Genomic DNA, 26,674 nt, shown 5'->3' with positions numbered 1-26,674 from the left:
ACACACACACACACACACACACACACACACACACACACCATGAGAAAATTATTTAGTTGGAGTACAGTTCATAGAATACCACATGTGGGATAGACAATGGGGGATTCTGGGAAATATACTGTAGTTTAAAAAAAGATTCTCATCTCAGTAAAGAGCATGGCACAATGACAGGCATTTTACGGTTTGTTCATATACTATACAAAAACACACTGTATGAAAATAGTGTACCAAAATATATTAGCAATACGGATGGTGCACGCCATCCAGTGTGAATGCTAGATAACCTCTCAGTGCTTCTGTGTGAGTTTCTGTGACAGCAAGTCTTGTGTGCTGCATACACTGCACACTTACGAAGAAAAGAGCTGCAGAGGACCCATCTCATCATGGCAAATATTCCCCAGTACACCTCTAGCATTCTTGGCAGACATTTTTAAAGGTAAGCAGTCAGAAGCTTTGCTTCCATGCCAGGTTTTTCACCATTTATTCAGCACTTCAAGGCTCTGTTGGTTTCACCATCTTTCCCACTGTAGCCTCTTTGAGCTGCAAGGCTCTGGACAGCAGGACAGCTTGGTCCAATAAATCTGAGACCTGTCTAGGTGCTTCATTTATCAAGAGGCCTCATTTACCCAGGCCCTTTAGACTAATTGCAGATTTGCGAAAAATGCTGAGAGTGTAGAACAGTGCATTGTGAATGTCCCTTGCCATATTTCTGCTAATGTGTTTCATCTGGAGTACATAAAGAGACAGGGATGCTGATTTTAGACACAGCACTTTGGGGCTAATCCAGTTAAATGATTATCCCTAAAAATGTGCAGTGATGTCATTTTCCCTATAGGGCTCTGTTGGTTGCCTTGTTTGCTTTATTGTGAGAAATATGTGATTCTCAGCTTGTTTTCAATATGGTTGACATTCATCTTAAATTATTTCCTTTCTTTCAAACCATCTCTTCTTCTGTAGTCTCCTGCCATGTCAACTCCATCTTGTTCAAAGTTGCTTATTGTTCTCAGACATCGGTGTGGGCCAATATTTGCAGTGCACAAATGAGGACCATGTGTTGCCCAAGGTGTACAGTGCTCACTAGGAATGTGCTTATTTTATTTTCATTTTGGACTCCAAATCCCAGAATTCTCTAGCCCACAAACACACACCTGCAGACATCTTCATTTCACTCACCCGAAGAAAGCCTCTTTGTAGGCCTCGTTTCCTTCTGCAATGTTTCCTGGGAGGAATCTGCTGCAGTGTTTCCTGGGGCTGGTAGTTTTTCAGGAGGCACTTTCTAGAGAGCATAAAGGGCAATGAGACTACTATCCCCAGGAAGAATTGTAGCAGGAAATAAGGCCTAGACTCTAGAGGAAAGCCTAGAAGGAGTCCTTTCGCCAGGTGAGTGAAATGAAGTTGTCTGTATGTGTTTGTGGACTGGAACTTACAGAATTTCTGATTGGGGATTTGTTGAATCAAAAAACAAAAACAAATATTGTATACCTCAAGCAAAGCATTGTCTGCATCTGTGTGGTATAGATATTGGCCAACTGCAATGTCTGAGAACAATAACCCGCTTTGAATAAGATTAGGTTGACTTGGGAAGGAGACTAGAGGAGAAAATATGGTTTAGGAGAAGAGGTGAAATGATTTAAAATGGATGTCAACCATACTGAAAAAGAGCTACAAATCACATATTTTTCACAACAAACAAGGCAACCAACAGAGCCCTATAGGGAAAATGATATCACAGCACATTTCACGGATAATTATTTAACAGGATTAACATCAAATTACTGTGTCTAAAAACCAGCATCCCTGTTGTGAATTGAAGGTACCTGCAGGTATGTTCAGGTGCCTGTGTGTTTGTAGACTAGAACCCCCAGAATTCTGATTGGGGAGTTCTCAGAAAATTCTGGAATTTGGGGTTTTAAAAAAGGGAAAAGAATGGCACATTCCTAGTGCTCATCTCCAGCCTACTCTCAACCACATCCTATGAAAACACACCAAAGTCCACTTCTGACTTTGTAAAACCCCTTTATGGTTTCTTTCGGGGGGACAGGCAAAAAAGATACAAGGGCTGTGCCTCATTTTAAGGCAAAACAACTACTGTATTTATCCATCTTTTTACTTAAGAAAAAATCTGCTACACTTGTGCCATTGAACTCTTCCTCCCTGGCACTTTCAGTTATGGTCCCTCCTGTGGGGGGACAAAAGAGACTGTTGATGTTGGAAACATCCAAGGTAGGGACCATGCAGTGGAGAGGCATATTTGTCACCTGCTCTTCCCTGTACACAGATTTCCACAGAGTAACAAAATGTAGACATGCTATTCTGTAAATATTTATTGCTTTGGGAAAACATGTTTATTCACATAGAAAAATATACAACCAGTTTACTGTAACTGGTTGCCGTGTAAGTGCACATTCATTACAGCATCGTTAAGTTTCTGATCTTATTACTGATTTCAGTTCCTTTTAGAGATGGTTCGTGACATTTTGCTGCATCAGGCAATGAACAACATGGTGCTGCTACTGTATCCACTTACAGAAGCTGACAAGAGACACTTATTCCAGATGGACGGCCTGTTTCACTGCACCAGACAGTAACTGACAAGTAGCGTGGTGCGTACAGCTCTGTTTTCTAACACCTATGTCCTCAATTGGCTGCTTCATTTTATGTATTGCCCTGTATCTGGTCTTGCTAAAAATCTTGGGAACCTTCATTTTCTTCCGAGGAAGAACTTTTTCCAAGCTCTGAACCCCTTGTGCCGAAGGCGAAGCGAAAACAATATGTAACTAAATTATAATCATTCCTACTACTGCTATTATTATACAACTGTTGTCCAGTTGTATAACCCATTTGCTGCCTAATCACCAAACCTTAGCATCAACCAGTCATCCTGTGCCATTAATAAGTTTATCTGCTTGGCAGGGGGAGCCACAATCACTGACCCTCTTTTTCTGTGCTAGGTACCGGGTAAATAGAAATGGATCATATTCAGTATGATGTGACCTGTACATGGTGAAGGACAGGTGCAGCCTACAGCTGTGTATTTCATTACTTCAGTGATGGCTCAGGTTCCAAATGTGGATTTGGATATAGTTCATATCTGAGAAGACAAAGCGCCGGGAAATCCTCATTTTTCCCATCTGCTTCCTTGCAAAATAGCTGCAAATAGGCCTGCGATTAAGACAACCTCAGAAATTTGGCACTATAAATATGCACCAACCTTTTAGATATATTATTTCATTTTTCACATCAACTTCTTGGTATATACACAGGAACTTGCTTTAGCTGTTAAATGCTGTTCTAACTAGGTGTCCAGGAATCCCAGAGCTTGTCACTGCAAATTAATGGGCTTTAAAACTCTAATTTGCTTCTCCTCACCAAAAATTAAAAATAAAATTAAAAAAATTAAAATAAAAAATTGATGAGGTATTTGTTATTTTCCTCAAGAGTTCATAGGTGGTGAGATGAGCAAAGGAAAGAGATTTAGAGAGAGAGAGAGAGAGAGAGAGAGAGATTTCTCCAACATAAGTTAATAAGTCCATTCTTGACCTAAACTATTCCCAAGCCTTATATAAATAGGGCATTTTCTTAGTAATATAATCATTATAATTAGCCAACTTGGATCCTTTCAAGGAGAAGGGCAGGGTAAAAATATATTAAATAAATTAATATTATTTAAAACTATATTTAATTTTTAGTTTTTGTTCTTTGCAATCCCATTCAAAGCTTCCCATTCTTCGCAAACCTCCTTATCAGTTCTTCCACCCAATACAACAACCGCAAATCATCTTTTTTTTCTTCCTTTCTTTAAAACTAAACCCCACCTATGCAGGTGGCCTCTGTTTTCACAGGAAGTCTTCTGGTAGCATAAGATTTTTTCTTCACACGCTACACAAATCTCACTCTTTTTTAAAATCCATGACAATCCAAGCAAACTGCTTCTGTGAAAGCTGTAGGGCTCTAGGATGCCTCAGATCATCCAAGCCCTGGAAGCAAGCTGACAGGATTCTTTGAGGGGTAACTAACATTTACGTACTGTTTGCTACAGCTAGTGTTCCAAGCTATTGGCATCAGCAAAGGTCCCTGTCACTGCACAAACCCTGCTTTTAGATCGATGGGGAAGGCTAGCACCTTGGACATCCTTGGGTCTTGCTTTTTCATGATCTCAAATACTACTTTATTTGCACTTCTTAAGGAGATATAGTTCCACACACAAAAACATCCCACACCTAGTTGACTTCAGACAAACTTTTCAGATCCTGAAAGAAATTCTAGACCAGAATCCTCTTCAGCCTCCCAACAGCTACAGTTTCTGAGCTTGCATAAGGGACTCACAATATCTCCTTGCAATAGTGTACTCCCCAATAGTTGCAACAGGGCAAGCCCTGGCATCCAGAATGGCAAGCCAGAGATTTTGTGGAGCACCAAACTAATAAGATGTTGCTGGCCATGACTGCAAACAAGATACAGGTCCTCAACACCAGTCAACCACTCCCCACCTCCCTCAGTTTAACCCATTTCCCCACTACAGTCTTTGTTTCTGCTTGTCTCAAATTCTATCCTGGTTATTACTAATATCTCTAAGCCTGTTTACCTTAATAGGGCTGATGCTGGAATTTAAGGACATCATTACATTGTGAATGTGCACCACCTAATTCTGAACTCCTTCATGAAAATAATAGGGTTGTGCACAAACCTCCCAATTCAATTTGTAGGACAATTTAGAGCTTTAGGATGTACCCCAATTTCATATAAAGTGATTCATATCCTTTAAATTTTAATTTATAGTCTTTCTCAAGATCAGTTTGTGGACCTCCATTGACCTGGAGGTCCATTGAGCTGCACTGGAAAACCAAAGTAAGAACATAAGAAGAGCCCTGCTGGATCAGGCCAAGAGCTCATCTAGTCCAGCTTCCTGTATCTCACAGTGGCCCCACCAGATGCCTCTGGGGAGCACACAAGACAACTAGATGCCTGTCTCCTGATCCCCCTCTTCTGCATCTGGCATTTTGAGGTACCTTCCTTTTAAGCCTGGAGATTGACATCTTCATCATGGGTTGTAACCTGCGATGGGCTTTTCCTCCAGGAATCTGTCCAATCCCCTTTTTGAAGGCATCTAGGCCAGATGCCATCACTACATCCTGTGGCAAGGAGTTCCACAGACTAACACCCCGCTGGGTAAAGAAATATTTTCTTTTGTCTGTTCTCACTCTCCCAACACTCAATTGGAGTGGATGTCCTCTGGTTCTGGTATTGCGTGAGAGGGAAAAGAGCTTCCGTCTATCCACGTTATCGACCCCCTGTATAATTTTATACGTCTCAATCATGTCCCCTTTCAGGCTCCTTTTCTCTAGACTAAAGAGGCCCAAATGCTGTAGCTTTTCCTCATAAGGCAGGTGCCCCAGCTCAGTCATCATTTTAGTTGCTCTCTTCTGCACTTCTTCAAGTTTCACTATGTCTTTTTTTCAGGTGTGGTGACCAGAAATGTACACAATACTCATTACCAGTGTTTTGTACAATGGCACCTGTTTTATTTTCAACCCCCTTTTTAATGATACCTAGCACGGAGCTGGCCTTCTTCACTGCCGCCGCACGCCAGGTTGACACTTTCATCGAGCTGTTCACCAGCACACCAAGATCTCTTTTCTGATCCATCACAGAGTAGCTTTAACGTTGTTTTGTACCAATGTCTATAAAATTTATAGTCATTATTAGTTAAATTTTTTGGTGTGATTGTATTTTTTGGTTTACTCTATTTGTTTTTGTTTTAATTGTTGTTTAATGATATGCAGCTTAATTGTGTAAAAGGCCTAGAGGGGCCCTGGCAGCCAGATGGGTGGTATTAAAATCAAATCAAATCAATCAATCAGTCAGTCAGTCAGTCAGTCAATGAGTCAGATTGAAGACATGATGGATCCTGAGAAGGGGAAAAACCTGCTGGGGTTCAAACTGCTAGCTTCAGGGATTGTATATCAACATCTTATCCAACACTAGGTATTCCTCAACAAGGATGATCAGGGAGGAAAGGCTGAAAGAATTGGGCATGTTTAGCCTTGAGAAAAGAAGGCTGAGGGGTGATGTGAAAACACTTTTCAAATACTTGAAAGGCTGTCATACAGAGGAGGGGCATGAGCTATTATAGATCATCCCAGAGTGCAGGACATGCAACAATGGGCTCAAGTTGCAGGAAGCCAGATTTCTGTTGAATATCAGAAAAAACTTCCTGTTAGAGCAGTACGACAGTGGAACCAGTTACCTTGAGAGGTGGTGAGTGCTCCAACACTGGGGGCATTCAAGGGAAACATAGACAACCACCTGGCAGGTATCCTTTGATTTGTATTCCTGCATCAAACAGGGGGTTGGACTGGCCTTATAGCAGTGGTGGCAAACCTTTTTGGGCTCACGTGCCCAAACTGGGAAAAACAAAACAAAAAACAGGGCTGTGTGCCACCACCGTGGCAGCGGCGGAGGTGGCGGAAGTGGCAGTGGAAGGAGGAATCCCGGGCACAGAGGTGCCTCGAGACCCCGCTACAGATCCGCCGCTAGCACCAACTGCTCCAGATCCTGACCCGCCACCTATTTTTGGGCACCAGAACCGCGGTTGCAGCTGCTTGCTCAGGTTTGGCTGTGGGGGAGAGTAGCGATCTGGCAACTTATGGCTCATGTGCTGGGAGAAAAGGCTCCATGTGCCATAGGTTCGCCATCTGCCTTATAGGCTCTTTCCAATGTCACTATTCTATAATTCTATGATTCTCCCATTTTAAAAAAATGAAGAAAAAAATGCTGCAGCAATTTGTATGACATTTGCTTTGAGTTGCACTCCAGATTTAAAATTATTTGTAATTTTACATCATTTCTGAATCTGACAGTTCCAAATATGACCATTCCACTTCAATATGGACTTCATGCAAATTGTGCTAATTCTGTTCAGAATTGTGAGGAGGGGTATCAAAATCTGATGCTTATCCCTAGAACATAGAATAAAGGAAGAAGGTCTCCCTTATATATAAACAGATAAGAAAGTAAATAATTTTGTTTAAAATAGTAAACAACCATGCAGCCTATCCGCTTAGATCAGTGATTCGCAGCCTTAGGTGTTCTTGAACCACAATTCCCAGAAGCCTTCACCACCAGCAGTGCTGGCTGTGGTTTCTGGGAGCTGCAGTCTAAGAACACCTGGGTTACCTAAGGCTGGGAGCCACTGTGATAGGTGCTAGTATGGATTACACAACTAGCTGAGTTTTCAAAGGACCCTTTGAATTGGGGCCTCTTTCTAAACAAATTTGTTTAGAATCTGCTTCTCACAAATTTCATTTCTTCACATATTTCTCACCAGAATAATTGATCAGAATTATGGATGATCTCATATATGAGAAGGAAGAATTTTCTCAGTTATCCTGCAAAACTAGCAACTATTGAAGCCTGGTTAAAGATTGAAACTTGTAATTCGAATCCAGTTATTATGTGCAAGCAAACCCTGTTAAGTCACTTGTTCTTTGCTAGCCATGCATTAGTGTGGGCACTTTGATTCATCAGACACAGAGTTTACAGAGAGCTCTGGAGAGTTTTTGCTACTTTCTCCAAATGTTCATTACACTACTTCATTACACTATGGAGATGTGCAGTTGTTATATTTTCATGCTCACTTTCTTGCTATCCATCTGCATGTCTGTGGAGTTGGCTCGATATACGATGCCTCTTCTGTCCCACAGCCTCACAGTGGGCACCAGAGAGCAGCCACACAGCATGAGCCTCAGAGTTCTCATTAGCACTGGAAGGGAGTGGTTTGAAGATGAATTAACATGACTGATTCCTTGGGTCCTACTCCAAATGACAAACCCTGATGGCTGTATAATTTGGATGTGGCCTCTTCCAAGACTCTGACGGAGACATGCCTTCAAAATGGAAAAGTAGCATTCTAAGGGGAGGCTGAAACTAATGGCTGGCATTTTGAGCGCACATGTACATTTATCAAGGTTATCTCAGAAGAATATGTCAAAGAGCAGGAGAGAGTAGTTTTTCCATATTAACAGTGGCATTAACTTTCAGTACTACATCACTTCCCTTAGGCACCTCTGAACTCTGGAAATCTTTCAGGTAGCCCACTGTGTCTCTGAAAGCAATTTGCATTTCAGAGTTTTTTTTTAAGCAATAAGAAAATTATAGCAATCTTAGAGAACCTTATCATGCCTTGTCAGAAATGGAGCAAAATTAAATATGATTCTAACCTGCTGAAGTGTTCATGTTTTAAGTGTGAAAACTTTATTCTGGTTGCCAAGAGATATACCCACCCATTTATTTATTATTTATTACTTTAATTTATATACTGCCCCCTTAGTGCTGAAGCACTATTCTGGGCATTTTACAAGTAATTAAAACCAAAACTCAACATACAGCAGGTACTAAAATATAGTACAAATAACAGTAGCATTACATAAACATATGCAGCTGCCCATTCGGTTCCATATTGACTTCAAAGTTTTAATGCTCATATATAAAGCCCTAAACGGTTTAGGGCCTCGATACCTGGCGGAACGCCTACTCCCAACAAAATCTACCCATATCACCTGATCAAGTCAGGAGGTGAGGCTGAGGAGCCTGACGCCGAGGGAGGCCCGGAAGAAAAAAACAAGAAACCGGGTTTTCTCGGTGGTGGCTCATCTCCTCTGGAATAATTTTCCTCCGGAGATTTGTGCGCCCTCTTCACTGGGCATTTTTTAAAATCAATTGAAAACTTTATTTATGCAGGCCTTCCCTCCAGTTAATACCTGATTCCCCTTTTTTTCCTTCTTTCTTTTTTCTTGTATTTTTTTCCTTTTCTTTTCATCTTGAATATTCTGTATATTGATGTATAAATATTTTTATATATTTTATATATTGTGTTATGTATGTTGGAAGCCACCTAGAGTGGTCGCTCGACTAGATAGGCGGGGTATAAATACAATAAATAAATAAATAAAAACCAGTGGCACCACGCTTGGACAAACATTGCAGGTGAGCTCTATTGTGTAACTTTCTTTGGTGGGAAAACCCCCCAGCAAAAAGAAAAAAAGAAGAAGAAAAAAGAAGAAAAAGATGCCAGACAAAATTCATGCCATGAAGAGAAAAATGTACCCAGATTACTGAGTAGTAATATAATTGCTGAGATTAACAGATCCAAACAAAGCCTTCTGACTTCAAAGATGTAACTTAAATCCTCTAGGCTGCAAGGCCCATTCAGCAAACTGGAAATCACGCAACCAGCCTGCTTAGGATCAAACTACAATGACATTTTCATTTTATCAAAAATGCTCAAGAGTATTTTAACAGTAACATTTAAAAAGTAACATAAACAATGTTTATGCTAATTAAAACTATTGTTTTTTATTTGCTTTATGCAAATAGCACATTATACGGACAGGCACCCACACAACTGTATTTGGCCTAGACCCCCTAAAAGGTTTAGTTCACACACCCAAAAATCTATGGTACTTCTTAGGCCTTCTGGCAGTTATACTTGAGATGAGATGTTTGTGTTTACATGAAAGGGGAAAAATGACACAAAAGAGACTTTTATTTTATTTTCATGTTCTATGTGTTGATTCCAGAAAAAGGTCCTCTAAAACACATGTTATGCAAGTTTCATGTTTTTTAATGTTTCCCGCTTTCATTTAACTTTCTTTCACCCATTCATTTGTAAAATGCCTTGATAAATTTTTACATCCAATATTGTCACAAGAGCTATTACAAAGACATAGGAATATGACCAGTGAGGGATGTTGGCAGCCAATCAAAATGTTTGGGGTGGGAGCAGGAAATTTTGGATTCCTGGAGGGGAATCCAGTGAGTCTTTTGCTTCAGTCATTTTTGTAGGTTGGATAACGGTGTCCTACTGCTGACTTCCTGATGCCTTCCATCTTGTTGCTTTGTCTACCTTTCTGCCTGCCTTCATTTGTGCCTCCATCTTGGATCTTTTCATTTTTTGGCTTTTCTAATTGATTTTTGGAGTATTCTCCCTCCCCATTTATTTTAATTTATTTAGTTGCTGCCACAGAGTGTAGATTCTCTGTTGCCTTGCCTTTCTGCTTTTGTGGAGTAGTTTTAAAGGGTTCTGTAAGGCTTAATTTGGATTAACACAAGAAACAAAACTGTGAAAACCTGAAACAAATGATTCCCCCTCCAGGAAAGGATAACACACTAAAAACCATTAAAATGAAAGAAAACAAAAGGGGGGGGGGGCTGAAACAAAAAAACTACAAACTTTTTCACTGGGCACATCCCTAAGCTTTGCTTGAAGAAAAATTCAAATGCTAATGTTCAGAATCCTTGCTTTATCCTGTACAGAGTTACACTATGTGATATAATGGCTACAGTGATAGACTAGGACCTGTGTTCAGCCATGGAGGTGGCAGCACTGAGAAACCACTCCTTAAAGATCACACCTTGAAAGCCCTATTGGAATCATTGCAAGTCAGCTTTCCCTTGACAACCAATCACACACACACACACACGCACGCACGCACGCACGCACACACACACACACACACACACACAGAGAGACTGACTGACTGACTGACTGATTGACTGACTTTATTATACCTGATATTTCCAGGTACACTTTGGTAGTATGACACTCAGTTGGTGCTTCCCAACTTTGGGCTGCCAGGTGTTCTTGGACAAAAGCTCACAGAAGCCTTCACTACTAACTATGCTGGCCTGGATTTTGGGGAGTTGCCATCAAAGATCATCTGTGGACCCAATGTTGGGAACCACTACACTAGATGAAGTTTTGACTGAAAATATAATCTGGATTGAAGCTTTGTTTAACCTTTTGCCTGCATTATAAAATAAAAAAATGTGTGTGAATGTTCACTGCCATAACTTTCCAGAAGAACAAGCCATTTATTTTACAGCACCTAAATGCAATTGGTTTCTGGTCTTTTGGGGTGGGGGATGGAAGAGAGAGAGAGAGAGAGAGAAAGAAAGAAATTCAAGGTAGAGAGCATGGTTATGCCTTGGAAGCTAAAACCTTCAAAAAGTAAGTTTTGGCACTGGAATACCAACTTCACAAAAAAGTAACTCATGATTTCAAGCATCAAAAAAGAAAGAAAGAAATCTTCTTAGGAACCCCTAGAGTGTTGAGGAACAAGGATGGTAATGATTTCAGAAATCAGATTTCTTTACATAGCATAAGATGTGCTAGAAAGATAGCCAGAAGCAAAGTGTGGGTAGGCTTGCATTAGGAGTGTTACAAATGTGCCTAGTTTATGAAAGGGGCAGCGTTAAAATATTAGAAAGAAGATGCTTAAAAAGCCATGCTTTTAACTTCAGCAAAACAGACATATATCATTGATTTAGGAGTCATACTGATGGACATCTACTGAGGTTCTGCCCTGAAGTAATTTTGGCATTCGACTTTATTCCATTTAATCCTATGTAAAAGTTGGAATTTGATGAAATAATAATCAGCTCAGGCAATCAATTTGTTTTTGAGCAAATCCTACATTCTTGGAACGATGAAATTCCTCACATTCTCACCTTTGTCCACTCAAACTGATGTCTTCTGGGACTACCAGGGCTTGAGTGATTTGTGTGTAAAATTCTTAGTAATCTATGGGTTCCCATAAAAGCACATTATTTGGCATTGAAATAAATAAAAACACAAGCCAGTGTCCTATCACTAGCCCCATATGAGAAGCGATGCACTGAATAAATTACTTAAATGGCGAGCAACACTATATTTTGCAGAAGCACAGCAAACAGGATTTTAAAAACAAAATCAAAAGATGGGGTACCCCCAACAAAAAATTATAACTATGCAACTGGACCTCAGATAAGCATCATATTTGACATGGATATAGCAGAAAGTCTATTCTTGCTCTGTGTCAAATTTGGGGACATTTAAGCAAATGGTTTTTGAGTAGTGATTTTTAAAATATAATATTGTTTTACCCCCTGTGACGGAACCCTCATCAGTTCTACTTAGTGACAGAAAAGAATTAATGATTGGCTGGAAGAATGCAAAAAGAGAGCCAATTGAGAAGAGCCTGCAGAAGGTATAAAATGAAGTGCTGAAGAGAATTAGAAAGAGAGAGTTAAACTGTATCTTGAGGAGGGAGGTCGGATTACAAGAGTGGGCTGTAATTTGAGCGTTAAATTGTATCCTGAGGAGGGAGGTCTAATGTTGGAGAGTTGGCATGTAACTAAGTGACAAATTAAACTGAACTCCGTTTAGTTTCACCAGTTGTTATAATAAAAAAGATTTTAATGTTTCAAACTTAAAACCACTTAAGCTCATAGGTATGAAGTCAAGCCTATTATTAAAAGTAAGGGCATTTTAAAAGTGATTAGCCTGGGTGAACGCTGGTCATGCCTCCATAAAGAAACGTGACCATTTCAACACCTAATAGAAAAGAAATGAGAAATGTAGATAAGACAAAATTTACATACCTGGGGAGAAAAACCTCTGTTTTAATCTCTTTTTCTACATCCACAGAAATTTGGCCATTCCTGGCTCTAATTCAGACCCTTTAATTACTTCTTTTTAATCCCTAAAACTTCTGAATCACTGGTTTTTTAAAATAACTTCTGAGAATTCCAAAGGAACTGTTTACATTGCATAGCATTCTGGCCAATCAGAATGTTTACATTGCATAGCATTCTGCCCAGTCAGTTCACAGGGCAGGTGTAAGTCTGTCACTTTTAACCCTGCCATGGTTTTCAGTGTGAAAAAAAAAGCATTTAACTCCTTCCTGGCCACACATTCTTAGCCCCTGCCTGTGGAAATATTTTAAAAGTTGTTTTTTAAAAAGATGATAATATACAGCAGCATTTAAGCTGTGAAATTATGGCTTTTTCCCTTTGTGACTTTGAATGATCTTGAAGCACGCTTACCCAATACAGTTGTAAGTTTATTCAGTTTGCTCATATGTTTACAGATCCACATGGTTTCATGATTTTTAGATGTTATCCTCCTCAAATCATAGATCTTATTTGCACCCACAGACTACACCTCAGAAATCATTGGTCATTCAGCTCATGACAGTGGTGCAAAAACATGGAGATGATGCATGGATAAACTTGGATCTACATGATGTTTGTGCAGGATCACCCCAAAACCACTGGCCACTCATAGGTCCCAGTTGTGCCCGTAGATTACACCGCAGAAATTGGTAGGTGATTTTAGATGGATATGTTTTTAATATAACTGTGTCTGAGGTTTTCTTATATTAAGGGTACATGATGTTATTAACCGGAAAGAAGGGTTTGTTTTATCATGTTTTAATGAAATTTTATTACCCTGACTGATTTTACCAAACTATAATTATATGTATCTATTTTATATTGATTTGGTTTTACTGGTCTTTGACCGTAATAAAGTATTCATTCATTCACCGCAGAAACCATGGGTCCCCCAGTGCATGTTTTTGCATTGGTGTAAAAATATAGACCCAACATACAGATCCTCGTGGATCCATGTGAATTTTCTGCAGGATCATCCCCAAATTACTGTCCAGTCATAGGTCCCATCTCTGCCCACACACTAAAACACAGAAATTGTTAGCCCTTCAGTGCATAGCTTTGTAGTGGTCCAAAAGCATGGATCAGATGCACAGATCTTCATGAATCCACATGATTTTTATGTAAGATAATCCCCAAACTATTGTCCAGACATAGGCTCCATTTGTGCCCATAGATTACAACACAGAAATCATGGATCCCTGAGCACATGGCTTTGTAGTGGTGCAAAAAACACCAATCCAAGGAATGGACAATATCTACCAATGACAATGCCAACCTTAGAACTGCAGAGCTGGAAGGTTCCCTATGGATAAAATCCAGTCCCCAACAAGGAGGCACAGTGGGGAATTGAACTTCCAACCTCTGGCTTCACAGCCAGAGACTTAAACATCTCTGATAGAAGAGACCTAAACTATCCAGCAGTTCTTGGATCCACATGATTTTTACATAGGATCATTATCAAACCACTATCCAATCATAGGCCTATCTGTGCCCATAGACTACATCACACAAATAATGGTTCCCCAGCGCATGGTTTTGCAGTAGTGCAAAACATGGTTCTTCTTCGCGGTCTCTGTGAATGCACACTAATGGGTTAATCTGTGCCTGTGCAGAGCAACCTTGGAACTTTCCAGAGCTCGAGCACATGGTGCCGGGACCTCCCACACGATGGCTATAACCCCGCCCCCGGTACTGAGTGTCTCTGTTCCTTTCTTACTGCCACTGCAGCAGCTTCTCAATAGGAACTTCCCTGTTTTTTCATCCCTACCTTCCCTATTTCTTGGCCTTATTGCATCTACCATGGCTATGGTACAGCATGCCTGCTTGAAGATGAGGTCATGTCATGAGTACATCCAAAGACCTGGAACCAGAAGGGTTAACTGAGGCTGAAGAGAATGCTGAGAGATCAGAAATACCTGAACCGCCTCCAGATTCTCTTTCCACAGCAGACAAGCTTCAGGCCAGGCTTCGGGGAAAACTTAGAACAAGAAGATCAGAGGATCGCTCGAAGGCTGTCCACAGAAACCTACGTTCGTCTAGTCCTGAGTATTAGCAGGATAGAAAGCTTTCCAGCAGCTCAAAGAGCTGTTTTACTATAAAACAGCTCCCAGTGAAGCCAGAAATTCTGTGGAAGCAAAGAGTCAAAACCTTGGCTTGCATCCAAATTTCTTGAACCGTGTTCCTGACTCTGAACTGTGGACTCTGCCCCTGGACTACGCTGGTATTGGACTTTGGACTCTGATCCTGGACTACGCTGTGTATCGGACTCTGGACTTTGACGCTGGACTTCCTTCTGTGAGTTGATTTATGGACATTGGCTTTGCATTCTTGGTATTCTTGACCCTGGACTGGTTTATCGGACTTTGGCTGTTGTAACCCCCGGGAACGTGACAGATTGCTTCCACCCCCACACTTTTCCCAACATGGAGGGAAAAGCAAACGAAGACTCAGGTCTGCTGAATGCTGTGCTTGCTCAGGTGCAGTTCCTTACCCAGGCAGTTGGCCAGCTTCAACGGCAACAAATACAATTACAAACTGATACTGCTTCTCAAGCTAAGTGTCCTGTGCTTCCTCCTGAAAAATTTGAAGGAAGTGTGGAGGAGTTTCCAGCATTCTTGGCACAGTGTAAGCTGTACATTGAGCTGCGCGCCAGAGACTTTCCCACAGACAAAACCAAGGTATGCTTTATAATCAGCTTACTCAAGGGTCAGGCAGCTAAATGGGCTACTCCTATACTCCTTGCTCCTTCACCCCTGTTAACTAACTACCAGGGTTTTCTGGAACATATCTCAGCTGTGTTTGCTTACTCCTTGCAAGGTGCCACAGCTAACAGAAAGATTCAGGCCCTGAAACACGGAAAGGCTTCAGTTTCTCAGTATTCTACCGAGTTCAGACTCCTGGCTCAAGATTTACTCTGGAAGGAGGCAGCTCTTATGGACCAATATATGGAGGGGTTAGCTGATGGGATCCTGGATGAGCTGGCACGTGTAGATTGACCCAACATGCTGCAGGAGCTAATCACTCTATGCTTACGCATTGATGGCCGCTTGGAGAGCTGACGCTTAGCACAGGGCGGTTCCCGCCTCCTGCGGTCACCCTTGCCAGCCCCCAATATCAGACCAGAGGATTCTGAACCTATGCAATTGGGAGCAACTCGGCCCCGCCTCAGCCCTGAGAAAAAGACATGACGCCACTCCCAGAATCTTTGTCTGTACTGTGGGGGAGCAGGACACTTTGCTTCTGGCTGTTTGGTTAAGCGGCGTAACCTTGACTCTGTGAAACCGTTGTCAGTAAAAGAATTGCCCCATGTCTGAATGGATCCTCAGACGTGGGGCACTTAGCTGGGTCTCCTGAACCACACCTTAGCATCCCGGGACCATTCCTTGTCCCAGTTAAACTCTGCCTGCCAGATGGACGTTGTTTGTTGTCGGGATCTGCAGATGAAGCCTTGTTGTAGGGATCTGCAGATGAAGCCTATTGTCAGGATCTGCAGATGAAGCCTTTAGGGATCTGCAGATGAAGCCTAGTTGTAGGGATCTGCAGATGAAGCCTTTCCCCCCTCTTGACCAGCAAGGAGAAAGGAAGAGGCTAAGCACTCGAGTGTGGTTTCAGGACGGGATCCGGATGAACAAAACAGCATGCTGTGCAAAGCTGTTCAGTGGGAATTCCTCCCGATCCTTCGCCGCGCCCTCTTTTATTGTTTTCTACTACCTTTGCACAAGTTAATCAAGTACTATTCTAAACAGAGGCAGTTAATATCTTGAATACACAAGTAAGGTAAACGGAGGGGCCGGTAAACAGAGGCAGGTAAACCCTAAATACACAAGCAGGGTAAACATTCCTGAATACACGAGCAGGGTAAACAGAGACAGATAACACCTTAAATACACAAGTAAGTTAATACAGTTTACCCAGAGACAAGTAATTATCCTAGATACAAAGGCAGGTTAATGAATCATCCTTTACTGGAAGCTAGCACACTGTATACGTGACCTGCGCGCTTAGCATAATGTCTGCTGTTACCACAGATACATACATTGTAAAAGCATGCATTTCCCCCACAGTTTGTTTGTTCATGCTATGGTAGACTCTGGGGCGGATCGCTGCTTCATCGACACCACTTTTGTGAAACAGCACCGGATCCCTGTACAAGATAAAGAGATCCCGACCCTAGTCGAATCCATAGATGGACGTCTCCTTCGCTCCGGACCCGTGACCCAAGAAACCCAACCGGTCATCCTCCAGGTTCAACAGCATCAGGAGCAACTACAGTTCAACATTGCCCGCATGCCCCGTTTTCCACTTATTTTGGGACTTTCCTGGCTCCGAACCCATAACCCCCTAATGGACTGGACATGAGGAGAGTTAAGTTTCAGGGATCCGTGTCTGCATCTGGATCCACCAGCTACCTTGGCCGCAGCAGGGTCAGCAGACAAGTCCATAATATCCTCGGAGTATGAGGATTTTGCTGATGTCTTTGAGGAGAAGGAGGCTGACCAACTACCTCCGCACCGACCCTTTGACTGTGCTATTAATTTGGTGTCTGGGGTGCCCCTTCCTGTGGCACGGATTTACCCCATGTCAGAACCCGAACTCGCAACCTTGAGGGCCTTTTTGGATAAAAATCTGAAACAGGGATTCATCCGGCCATTCACGTCACCTCTGTCTGCTCCTGTCATCTTTGTTAAAAAGAAGGGTGGGGAGCTCCGCCCCTGCAATGATTACAGAGCTTTGAACAAGATAACTGTTAGAGACCACTACCCTCTACCCTTGATCGGCGAGCTTCTGGATCGCCTTAAAGGGGCCCAAGTCTATACCAAGTTGGATCTCCGTGGCACCTATAATTTGGTGCGAATTCGTGATGGCAACGAGTGGAAGACGGCTTTTGGAACACGTCATGGCCAGTATGAATATCTAGTTATGCCTTTCGGATTAACCAACGCTCCAGCAGTGTTCCAGCGATTCATGAATGTCATCTTTCGGGACTTGCTCGATCGCTTTGTAATCATTTACCTGGATGACATTCTGATTTATTCCCGAGACCCCGCTCGGCATACGGAACATGTTCGCCAGGTTTTACAACGGTTACGAGAACATCGACTCTATGCCAAGCTGGAGAAATGTGAATTTAACCTGCGAGAAGTCGAGTTCCTGGGTCACATTGTATCTCCCCAAGGGATCCAGATGGACCCAAAGAAGAACGAGACGGTACTGGACTGGCAGAAACCTCGGAATCGTAAGGATGTGCAACGGTTTCTTGGCTTTGCGAATTATTACCGTCAGTTCATACCATCTTACGCGGATGTAACCACGAGCAGATCATGCCTTTACCACCCTAAAGACCTGTTTTACCACTGAGCCTGTCCTACGCTATCCAGATCCCTGGCTACCGTTTACCGTGGAAACAGATGCCTCCAGTGTTGCCCTGGGCGCAATACTGTCCCAGCGGGAGGACCCCTCACAACCACTGCAGCCCTGTGCGTTCTACTCCCGGCAGTTCACACCCTCGGAGCGTAATTACACCATCTGGGAGCGAGAACTTTTGGCCATCAAAACGGCGTTCGAGGTTTGGAGGCATTACCTCGAAGGGGCCCGTCACCCAGTCCAAGTTTTGACGGATCATCGAAACCTGGAACACTTACAAACAGCCCAATGCCTTAACCAATGCCAAATCCGATGGAGTCTCTTTTTCTCCCGGTTCGACTTCCGTATTACTTATGTCCCGCATACCCAGAATCAGAAAGCTGATGCCTTGTCCTGCAAACCAGAATATGCCGTTCCAGCCTCTGAAGAAACCCCAATTTCACCGATCCTGCCTCCTTCAGTCTTTGCAGCCGTAACCACTCGCTCCCTGGCTGAAGAGATTCGAGCCAGCCAAGCTCAAGATTCCTGGGCCAAGCAATGTCTGCAGGAACTTCAAGATGGCTCGGTCAATGACCTAACCAACCACCAGGGCCTCCGATTACATTGTGGATGCGTATATATTTCTCCGGGGCCCCTCCGAGCTCAGGCCCTCCATCTGACTCATGATTCCCCTCCTGCAGGACATTTTGGTCAATACAAAACTCTGCACTTGCTCACACAAGAGTTCTGGTGGCCCCAGGTTCAAGCTGATGTCGCCCGATATATTGGTTCCTGCAAGGTTTGCCGTCAAGCCAAGGACGTACCAGCTAAACCTTCAGGTCTGCTGCAACCATTACCTGTACCGGCCAGCCCTTGGGACACAGTATCCTTGGATTTCATCACAGATCTCCCGCGGTCACAAGGGTATACCTGTATCTTAGTAATAGTGGACCTGTTTACTAAGATGGCTCATTTTGTCCCATTTTCCAAACCTCCCACAGCTCCTGACACCGCTCAACTCTACCTCCATCATGTTTTCCGTCTACATGGTCTCCCGACGCACCTAATTTCTGATTGTGATTCCCAGTTCACTTCCCAGTTCTGGCAAGCCTTACACTCCAGTTTGGGTACCCAGGTGCACTTGTTGTCAGCCTATCACCCTCAAACAGATGGACAGACCGAGCGTACAAATGCGACCCTGGAACAGTATCTCCGTTGCTACACCTGCTATCAGCAAGATAATTGGGCTACCCTGTTACCCCTGGCGGAATTTGCTTACAATAACGCTGTACACACATCTACAGAACAGACACCCTTTGAAGCCAACTATGGGTACCATCCTCGCTTTTTCCCGGCTACTCTACCCTCAACCATGGTTCCTGCTGCCGATGACCATATACGCGAGTTACAGGCCCTCCAAGACTTACTCCGAGAGCAGCTTCAGCAGGCTAAAGAAGCTTATAAAACAGCGGCCGACCGGAAGCAACAAGAAGGGCCACCTCTGAAACTAGGAGACCAGGTCTGGCTTTCTACCCATCACCTTCGCCGACCTGCCAAACCCGTAAGTTGGACCCTCGGTTTATAGGACCCTATGAAATCATAGAACAAATCAATCCTGTTGCCTTCCGGCTACAACTTCCAGATACTCTCCGTGTCCACCCGGTTTTCCATTGATCCCTCCTTGTTCCTGTCTCAGCCCCGGACCCTGCTCGACCCTTGCCCCCGGCTCCACCTCCACCTGTTCTGATCGATGGTGAGGAAGAATAAGAGGTCCATCAAGTCCTGGACTCCCGAATCCACTGAGGGGGTCTTCAGTATTTTGTGGATTGGGAGGGTTACGGTCCTGAGGATCGATCGTGGGAACCCGCCAGTAATCTACACAACCCTGATTTGATACAGCAGTTTCATGCTACCTACCCTGATCGACCCGGCCCATCTGAAGGGGGGAGTCCTGGGGAGGGGGATAGTGTCATGAGTGCATCCGAAGAACTGGAACCAGAAGGGTTAACTGAGGCTGAAGAGAATGCTGAGAGATCAGAAACACCTGAACCGCCTCCAGATTCTCCTTCCACCGCAGACAAGTTTCGGGCCAAGCTTCGGGAAAAACTTAGAACAAGAAGATCAGAGGATCGCTCGAAGGCTGTCCACAGAAACCTACGTTCATCTAGTCCTGAGTATTAGCAGGATAGAAAGCTTTCCAGCAGCTCAAGGAGCTGTTTTACTATAAAACAGCTCCCAGTGAAGCCAGAAATTCTGTGGAAGCAAAGAGTCAAAACCTTGGCTTGCATCCACGTTTCTTGAACTGTGTTCCTGACTCTGAGCTCTGGACTCTGCCCTTGGACTACACTGGTATTGGACTTTGGATTCTGACCCTGGACTACGCTGTGTATCGGACTCTGGACTTTGACGCTGGACTTCCTTCTGTGAGTTGATTTATGGACATTGGCTTTGCATTCTTGGTATTCTTGACCCTGGACTGGTTTATCGGACTTTGGCTGTTGTAACCCCCGGGAACGTGACAGGTCGCTTCAGGTATGGTACCTTTCACTGTTCTCTGTAACACTAGACCCTCCGACCAAACATGTGCAATTTACACCCAAACTGGCCACCCAATTGTTTTGGTGGGACATTCCTTTTAATCTGCTTGTAGGAAGACCCTTCAGCGTGCTCTCTCCATCTGTTCAAATAACTACGGACACCAGCCCAACAGGCTGGGGCGCACACATGAGATCTCACATGGTTCATGGCTGCTGGTCTTCAGCGGAAGCAGCTTGTCACATCAACTTTCTAGAACTCCTTATAATTGCCGAGGCTTTCCGGGCTTTTGAGAGTCTCCTGGTGGGTCATGTAGTCCAGGTGGCGACGGACAACACGACGGCAGTATTTTATATCAACAAATGGGGGGCACCCACTCGCTCCAGTTGCTGTTTCAGGCCGTCGACCTTTGGGAGTGGTGGTTCATCAGACACATCTACCCGGTTGCGCTGCATGTAGCTGCTGAGGAAAATGCTTTGGCGGACCACCTCAGCAGGCTCCAGTCCTGTTCACATGAGTGGACCCTGGATGACACCTTCTTTCAACAATTTTGCCAGGGGTGGGGCACTCCACAGCTGGATATCTTTGCATCTCTGGACAACAGGAAGTGCAAGGCCTACTGCTCCAGGATAGGGGTGGGCCATCTCTCCCTGGGAGATGCCATTATGATAAAATGGACCTCAGACTTGCTCTACATTTTTCCTTCTATTCCGCTTCTGCAGAGAACCATTGTAAAGATCTGGCAAGACAATGCAGATGCCATCCTCATAGCCCATGGTGACCCCCGCCAGCAGTGGTTCACTGCACTCCGCGACAGGGCATCAGATTACCCCTGGCTGCCATCCATCTTTTACCTGCTGTCCTGGGACCAGGGCAAGATCTTTCATCCAGATCTGGAGTCTCTCCACCTGATGGCATGGAGGCTTCCCCACCAATAGCAGAAGTTCTGTTTGTTGCATAAGCGCTCCACTTCTTTGACTTATGCTTATAAGTGGAAATCTTTTTGCATGTTTGCGGTGTCCCATCGCTTACCTGTTGGCCCAACAACCCTTGACACAGTCCTTCAGTTTTTGCTTCTCTTGTTTCAGCGTGGTCTCTCCCACTCAACTCTAAGGGTATATACGGTGGCTATAGTGGCCCATCAGCCACCTTCTTCTCAGGCAGCTATGCTCTTTCATCACCCCACCTTGAAACAATTTTTGCAAGGGCTGAGAAACATGCACCCGACCTATAAGCCTCTCACACCACAGTGGTCACTCCAGCTGGTCCTCAATCAGCTTATGAAGCATCCATTCAAACCCTTAGCTTCAGCATCAGACCACCTTTTGACCTTGAAGACTGCCTTTCTTCTTGCAATCACCTTGGCTTGAAGGGCAGGAGAGATAGCTGCTTTGTGGGTGGACCCTCGATTCCTCCAGTTTCAGCCTGACAAGGTGACCCTATACCCAGATGTCTCCGTTCTACCCAAGGTATCATCCTATTTTCATTTGAGCCAGCCAGTTGTGCTGCCTACCTTCTTCCCAGCACCTACCTCGCCACTAGAGAGGGTGTTACACTGCGTAGATGCTAAGTGGGCTCTCTCTTATTATGGTCGTCGTACTGCCACCTTTTGTACCTCAAAAAGACTCTTTGTAACCTTCCATGGCCCCTCTAAGGGGGTGCCAGCCACTTCTCAAACCATCTCCAGATGGATTGTGGCAACCATACGCCTTGCCTACCAGCTAGCTCAGGCTCCTCTCCTAGGCACAGTTAAGGCTCACTCAACAAGGACTGTAGCCTCTTCAACCACATTTCTTCTAGGGGTGGACACTGCAGACATATGTGCTACTGCTACATGGGCCATGCCATCCACCTTCACCTGTCACCTTGATGTCCAGGCCAAGGCTTAGGCCGTGGCGAGTCATGCAGTCTTGGCTTCTGTGCTCTCGTAACATCGCTCCTCCAGGTGAGTCAGCTTGCTAGTCACCCATTAGTGTGCATTCACAGAGATCACGAAGAAGAAAAAGAGGTTACTTGCCTGTTGTCATGATGATGGGATATGTAGTCAGAGAAATATAAAATGGAGTCATACAGGTTCTGTATGGAGATGATTTAAGGGACTTTGGAATGTTTTTTCTAAGTACCATGAGAGTATTTTCCTGAAGACCTTTATAGCCTGGATCGAGATAGTGTTTTGAAGGCCAGATAGAGGGGCCCGTAGAAGACTCAACATTCCAAGCTTGTTAGAGAAGAGATAAACAACACTTGGACTCTCATGGGAATAAGGGGAGGAGAGGGGTGGAATGGCCCCTAAAAATTAATTGGTTAACAGCCAGAAAGGCCAAGAAGAAGGGAGGAGCTAGAGGGGTAGAAAATGGACGATGGGTTATGTGAAACTGTCTGATGAAGATTGATGGAAGTTAATGGAATGTGATGGTTTGTGTGTTGTTTGGTCCCATGAAGGAGAGAGGATGTAAGTAAAGGAGAAAGAAGAGGGGGGCTAGCCCACTATAGCCTACCCTAGATTAGTTTTTTAGTGTTTATTATTTTAGATGGGATATAGTTATCTCATTTAACTGCAATGATCTTTGAATATGTTTCTTGATGCTAATGCTTATGCAATATAAAATAATTTCTAATGAAAAATTAATTATAAAATCTTTACAGAGAACTGGTCTCTTGAACAGCAGGGTCTGGCTAAATCCACAAAGGGAGAGGACCAGAAATTAGCTATCATTCAAGAGTCCTACCTAACTGAGCTGTTGTGAGTTCTAAGGAATCACAAAGCCCATGTGCCTGTACTTGCAAAGTACTGAGCAATTGTAAAGTGTTCTTTTTAGGTCAGACTTGTTCAAAGGGTTCATGTTATGCATTACTGAGGTCTTGGGACTTGCCCCAGCACAAAGGTGGTAGATAAGTGCCGGTCAAACTCTCTGGCCGAATGCCCAGCGGCCCTTGAGGGGGTCTGGTGCATCACACCTGTAACTCTGGTTCTTCAAGTGGTCATCTGTGAATTAACACTCCCCGACCTTCCTCTCTGCTGTCCATCACATGTGCTAGTTGCATACTGTGCATCGACAGATGGTTCTAAAGAACTGAGGCACTCGAGAGGAGGAGCTTCATCTTGGTGAAGCTAGCAGCTCTCGGGAATAGCTCCCGGGAAAAGCTAGAACCACTTCGGTCTGGGACCCTCCCAGAAACGGGGGAACCAAGGAAGAGTCAGGAGAGACCCTTCTGCAGCAGCTGGTGAGCCACAGAAGTTAGAAAATTGGGCAGCAACTCGATTTGTCTTTCTTCTGGAAATTCACATCAGCACAGACGAAGACGGGCGCCATTTTTGGCAACTAGCCAAAGACAGCTGTGTTCGCCAAGAATAAGAAAACAGAAGCACGGCGAAAGTATACATCAAAGTAAGTGGAAGCCCTTGTTCTATGAAAAACCTCATTAAATGAAGAACAAGTGATTGTGTGCAAATTTATGACCAAATGAGATAAGGAGCGGCATTCCTAGCATACCAGCTTTTCTCAAGCTGAAGGTCGAGTCATTTCTAAAGGAACAGCCAGGCAGAAATAGCTCGTGTCTCCATTAAAGGAGGAAAAATAACTCTTGAAGAATCAACTGACAGGCTTTGAAAAAATAAATTCTGTTGCAAGCTGTTCACTTTGGACCCTTTTCCTCTTTAGATATATATTTTTAGACTGTGTGGGACTCTGCTTTCCGTGGATAATATGTTTGCCGGGACTCTGATTGCTGGACCTCCCTTTTCGGGGGAGGAGAAGGAAGTCTCTGGAAGTAAAAGGAAGAAACGGACTGTGAGCTGTGAACTGGGGGCTATGTGGTTTGAACTGAACTGGGATCTTGACAAATGACATTCTAATAATAGAGTCTTGCCGGGTGAAGGTTAAAACAAACTTGGAGAAGAGAAAAGAAGGGAAAAGAAGAAGCAACCGGTCTGAAGATATCAGCGACCTGTAAAAGGACTGGACTACAAAGACACTTGAGAGATTTATGTTTTAGATTCCATCTCTTACTTGAATGTACCTGCTACCTTATTGCTAATATTGTATAGTTGCAAGGTGAAATATTAGAAATATTGGATGTGTATTGGGGTAAAGGGGAGAGGGAATTTTAAGTGAAAATAGTGGAAACAGAAAATGGAACCTCCCCCTGAGAAAATTACAGATCGGTGGCTAGACTGGAAAACCTCTTTTCAGATGTCACTGTTGCAAAAATTCATGCAGGTAAATTATTATATTGACCAGATGGAAGACGTGATTGGAGGCTCTAGGGGAGGGAAGGTAGCGGAGGTTAAATTACACCAAAAAGAGATCTCAGAACCGGCTGTATTGATGAAGATATCAGATAATATACAAGGGATGGAGGGCCACCCAGTAAGCGATGTAGCGATAGCAGATAGGAAAATTGAGGTTGAAAAGCAAACTTTGAATGATATTGTTCCCCCTTTTAAAATATGGAAGAAAAAAGAGTTGCAGAAACAAAACAAGCACAGGGAGGAAAGGGGAGGGGAGAGCAGAATTTATATTATTTTGGGTCTGTTGAGTGTATTCTCAAGAAAAAAGGAGAGTGAAAGAGGGGATATATTTCACAATTGGCCTTGGTGTTCTGATGCTGTGGGAATAACATAGATTTAAGCTGTATTACACGTATAAGTTGAAAGCTAAAGAGGTTAATACATAGACAAAATAGTCAAAAGAAGAAGAAGAAAAAGAAGAAGAAAGATGAACCTTTATTGGAACATGAATAGATTAGATGTTTATATACCTGATATGAAAGATTGAATGATTATGCATTTGATATTTTCTTATTCTCAAAACCCTTTTTCCATCCCCCCACTGCCCTTTGCCTTTTGTATTCCTTCCCCATTACCCAATAGTTTTGAAAATAAAAATTTAAAAAAAAAAAAAAGAACTGAGGCACTCGGTGCCAGGGTTATAACCAGCATGTAGCAAGTCCCGGCACTATGTGCTTGATCTCTGGAAAGTTCTGGGGCTGGTCTGCGCAGGCGCAGATTACCCATTAGTGTGAATTCATAGATGACCACATGAAGAATCAGAGTTACAGGTAACTAACCTCTTTATATGATACACTGCTCCTCATGGATCCACATGATTTTTAACTAGGATGATCCCCAGACCACTTTCCAGCCATAGGCCCCATTTTTGCTCATAGATTAGAACACAGAAATAATGATTCCAGAAACATTCTGTTTGGTCAGAATGCTATTCTATGCAAATGGTCATTGCATTGTTCACATTGCAATTATATATGCATGGTATGATAGACTCAGGTTACTCAATTTTGCTGAAGTGAGAGTTCAGGCTTCATTTGATTGAGCATGCATTTTTCTGCTTTTCTAGCTGTCCTGAGTATCTGTACCAACACCATATTTCAAATGGCTTGATTTTTGTCCCTGTCTTTCTTCACTATCTTCCTTTCACATAGTATGCATGATTTTGACCTTGATTTTGAGTGACATTCTTTGCTAACTCCAACCTCTTCCTTTTCTTTCATAGTCTGTCTTATGGGAAAAGACAGAACAAAAATAGGAATTGAGCAACTCTGCCTTTTCTTTGCTATCTGTTATCATTTTTCCATTTCCATTGCGGAGCTGTGCCACTATGTCTTTTGTTTGTCTTTTGCTGCTCAGATACCTGAAGGATGCTTTTTTAATTGCTTTTAGTAACTCTAGCTAACCTCAGCTCATTCTCAGGTGTTGCCCTCCTAATGCCCTGCATTCCCTTTCTATTTGTTTGTACTCATCCTTGGTGGCCTGGCCTTCTCTCCACTTTCCGTTAGATGCAAGCCGTCTCTTGCTAGCAGTCCTTCCTGGAAGCTTAGCCCACGGTCCTAAAAACCAAATCCCTCTCATCAACACCACCTTTGTAGCCAGTCATTCACCCGGAGGATCTTCATTTCTCTTTCAATTCCTCTTCTGAGCACCAGTAGGATGAATGAAAAAACTATTTGGGCCCCAAAGTCCTTGAGTTTCCTTCCCAGAGCTTCAAAGTCAGATGTGATTTCTCAGTAGCTCCCCTTGGCTGTGTTGTTTGTTCCCACGTGGACAAGAAGAAAGGGATATGTATCTGTAGGTTTTTTGAGTGATGACAATCCTTCCATCACATCCCTTTTCCATCCTCCAGGGAGATAGCATACCTGGCGAGTCCATGGATCCTCCCGGCATATATCGGTCTCAATTCCACATAGCAGGAAGGACCTTACTATCACTACTCTCCTCTTCTTTTTGTAGGATGTGGGTTCAGCATATGTATTCTGCTGCACTTCAGCCCTACTCATGTCCTCCAGT

General features: G+C 43.4%; 1 long non-coding RNA gene across 1 annotated transcript; it reads left to right on the top strand.

Moving 5' to 3' along the window:
• Nucleotides 1-308: 308 nt before the first annotated feature.
• LOC144586571 (uncharacterized) lies at nucleotides 309-5,838 on the top strand. The gene is made up of 2 exons (XR_013541459.1): nucleotides 309-436; nucleotides 2,451-5,838. It is a non-coding gene; the product is annotated as an uncharacterized LOC144586571 (long non-coding RNA).
• Nucleotides 5,839-26,674: the final 20,836 nt, after the last annotated feature.

The sequence above is a fragment of the Pogona vitticeps genome, chromosome 2 (assembly GCF_051106095.1).
Source record: "Pogona vitticeps strain Pit_001003342236 chromosome 2, PviZW2.1, whole genome shotgun sequence".
Lineage (NCBI taxonomy): Eukaryota > Metazoa > Chordata > Lepidosauria > Squamata > Agamidae > Pogona > Pogona vitticeps.
The sequence above is the reverse complement of the archived record's forward strand: the minus strand, read 5'-3'. Positions and strand labels throughout refer to the sequence as shown.